The sequence below is a fragment of the Castor canadensis genome, chromosome 15 (assembly GCF_047511655.1).
Source record: "Castor canadensis chromosome 15, mCasCan1.hap1v2, whole genome shotgun sequence".
In the NCBI taxonomy this organism is placed as follows: Eukaryota; Metazoa; Chordata; class Mammalia; order Rodentia; family Castoridae; genus Castor; species Castor canadensis.
Window position 1 is genome coordinate 58,209,052 of NC_133400.1, and position 3,721 is coordinate 58,212,772.

The following is a 3,721-nucleotide window of genomic DNA, read 5'->3' on the forward strand; positions in this document are numbered from 1 at the left end:
ACTCTTTTTACCTCTTGGCAAGTAAATATTCCAGACTTAAGGCCATTTTTACATGGTAAGATAGTCAAAAGGCTACATGTTCAGGATTGCATTTCCCAATAATAAATATGAATAAATACAAAGAGAGTTCTGCTTTGTTTTAAAGGTAAAATATTTATGGAGAAGTATATCTGTATGAAAACTATAGTAAAAAAGCTGAGAAAGAATGAATTATATTGTCTTAAGGTTTTTAAATATGAAGTTATTTAAATCACGTGAAGGTAGAAACAAAAATTATAAACCCAAAAGTGAAAAAGAAAATAGACAATCAACCAGCCAGTAGAAAAGTTATTCAGATTGTGGTTCCTGCAAGTGCAGTGTTGCTGTAAGATACAATTAACAATGAACAAATAGTTTTCACCTGATAGGTTGGGTAAGGAGAGAGACAGACAGATATAGAGACAGAGATGAGAAAAAGAGAGAGAGAGAGAGAAAGAGACCGAGATCAAAGAGGAGAAGAAGGAGGAGGAAGATGAGGAGGAGGAAAGAGAAAAGATTGATCATATGAAACAAGAAAATTTTCCTTTAAAACTATAAAAATTAAGAATAAATAAAAAATCCCCCTCTTGTCACTTCTATTAAACATTATTCTAGTGATACCTGCCAGTGAAGCAAAAAGGCAAGGAAAAGAAATAACAACTGTAAATTATAGGAAAGAAGAGTTCCTATCATTATTCATAGATAATTTAATGATTAGGAATAAAAATCTACTCATTAGGACAACATGTTCAAATTTTTAGATGGAAAAATCATTAAGAAAAATTATTTTTTTCAATGTTTCTGTATCTTTTAAATTTATCCTGATTTTTTTTATCGTTTTTACACTTTCTCACATGTGTGTACATTGTTTGGGTCACCTCCCCCCCTAAACACACACCACTTTCTGGGCAGAACCTGTTCTGGCCTCTTGTTCTTCAATTTTATTGAAGAGAAAACAGGAGACAATAAGAAAGACATAGTGTTTTTGCTACTTTGAGTCAAAGATAGCTATACAGAGAGATTCCTGGTGTTGCTTCCAGGCACATGTGTATTGCAACACACATTGGTGTTATTTGTCTATAGCAGCTATAAATATCTTTAAAATATAGCAGTTAAAATAGCATAAATGTATGAGGCAGTTAACATTAATCTAACATGAATGACAGACAGCTTTATGAATAAAGTTACAAATATTTTATTATAAGGTATTAAATAAGCTTTTAACATGAAGCTTTTTTAATATTCATTAACAAAAAGATGCATCTTGTCAATAACATGGTAAATTGGCATGCCTACAAGATCTCAGAATTTATCCTAAATCTTTGAAGCAGGTTGAGCTGAATAATTTCAGACCCAATATCCCTTGAAATGTGGGGAAACAGCCATAAACTTTCTCTGTGAAGTCTTCCTGAAAGGACAGAAGTGGTGGTTGTCTGTGAACTTCTGTAATTTTCACTCCCAGAGTTGTCCTGCTCTACACCTCACCAAACATGCTATTCAACTTTTACTTCAATGCTTTGAGTTACTCTATTAACTGAGCCAGTTTCTCCTGCTTACACAGAAAGAAAATAAACCCTCACCAATTGACAAGAACAATGATTAATGTTTGTCACACAAAAACAGGAACTGAATGTGGCTTTTGATAATTATGCTTGATTGTCTATAAAAATAAAATTGAGAGCATTTATTGAGTTAATAAAAGGAAGCCAACTTTGCAAGATAATTGATAATTTTGCATTAGAAATAGTTAATTAGATATATGTTATAGTCATAATTCTCCTTCCCCCATTTTACTAATCAATTTCCATGTTGTATTTCATCTTAAAACAGATAACCTCTCACACTTTATAGTGGTTACTTTGTGTTGATATGTTACTACAATTATGTATGTATGTTGTTAATGGTCCTATATTTCTCTTTCATACCTCCACTCAATGATCAGAAATGTTAAATGTAATTTGCAGTGCAAAAATGTAAGATCAGTTATTTATTGACTACCCTTTACACATACAAAGTATTCGAAAGTGCCATTGGATTTTAGTATATTATACAATATTAAAATCTTAAGTGAGGAGTGAAGCAGAGGAGAAATACAGGAATCGAGACAGGAAGGGAATTGAGGTATAACCTGTTCAATAAACATCAAAGTTTTCGTGACCTGAAAAAGAAAATCATCTTGTATGGTGAAGTATATATTGAAGAAAGTCATGCAAAAAAAGAGCTCATTAATCTCTATAGCAGAATCAGAAACTGAAACCTAAATGAACAATACAAGAAAGCAAAAACAAAAACCACTACAATGTCAAGCCTTCTAATAAGATCCAAAGTATTTTCAGGAAGGCTCTAACAGTGCAATATTAAAAGGTTGAGAATTCTCACACTTGGCCAGATTACTTAATTCTTCTATATGACAATGACTTTTAGCCTTTCTTGTACAGATTTTCTTTCTTACTTGGAATGAAAGATAAAGAGAACTGTTCTTAAACTGAGCTTATGTGAGATCACTGATCTTCTAATTGACATGTATTTAGAATTCCTGCTTCAATAATTGATGAAATTATGAACCTCCAGTTATTATTTCTGATTCCTCCTTTTTAGTAAGGAAAAAATATCAAGTCACCAACATTGGTATATTGGAGAGTATTTTCATACTTTGTACAGTTTTTGATTTGGCTTTTATTTACCAGTTTCTGGCTGTCATTCTCAATACATTTTTGTATTTACTGATGAGAACCTGTGCTCCTATGCAGAAACAGTGAGCTGGGCAGGGTCAGCACACAGACAGCACAGGGAGGTAAATAAGGGGTCCCACTTCTCCTGGATCTTAGGATTCTGTCTGACGTGATTCCTTTCTTTTGCATTGTGAGTCTGCTCTCAGGATGCCAGGGCACCACTCAGTAGCCCAGGACCACCGAATCTCACAGTGCCAGATGTGGTGATACCTGTTTCCCAGTGATATATGTCAATTCTCTCTTATAAATAGGCCCTGTCCCAAAGACAGATGCAAGAAGTACCAGGTTTTCTTTGGAAGACTTGACTCTTCATTCTTGAGGGTCCCTCAGAGCTCAGGGCACCAAGAAGGGAAATTCTGTGCCTCCTGTGGGAAGGAAGGCTCAGAAGGCAGCAAGTGTGCTTTAAGAACACCCTTGTTGCAGAGCAGTCCACCAATGTTGTGGACTGCTAACATGATCTCCAGACCGCTGCTTTCCTGCTACCCCTTCACCTTGTGGACTGCAGTCTGCATCTGGACTAGGACTGATTATTCTCCCTCCGTGTCCATACTGCGGCATCATGTGTAAGGACATGCAGGACCTCCACAAGCACTCACTAGTGGTAGTCTGCTACTGGTGGCTGTCCCTTTGGTCCTCCAATCGTGTTCCACCAGAAAGTCACCATACAAAGAAACAAACGAAAAGCTTTGTAGCCAACTGACCTCCGGAAATACACTTGCCTGGTGAGAGCCAGCTGGGGAAAACTCTTCCATTTGGAAATTAACTCTGCTCAAGCTGTCCTCTGAGGATACCGTGTTGGTTCATCAATTTCCCTCTCCTCATGCTACACACAGGCACGGGTGTGCCCTTGCATAGGCACAGGCCAGTGCTGTCATCTGATCAAAACTGACCTTTCTCACCAGCCAGGCAATGTCTGCATCAGATGTCCCAGATGGATTGCAGTGCACTTTGGGGAAAAGATTACCATTTTT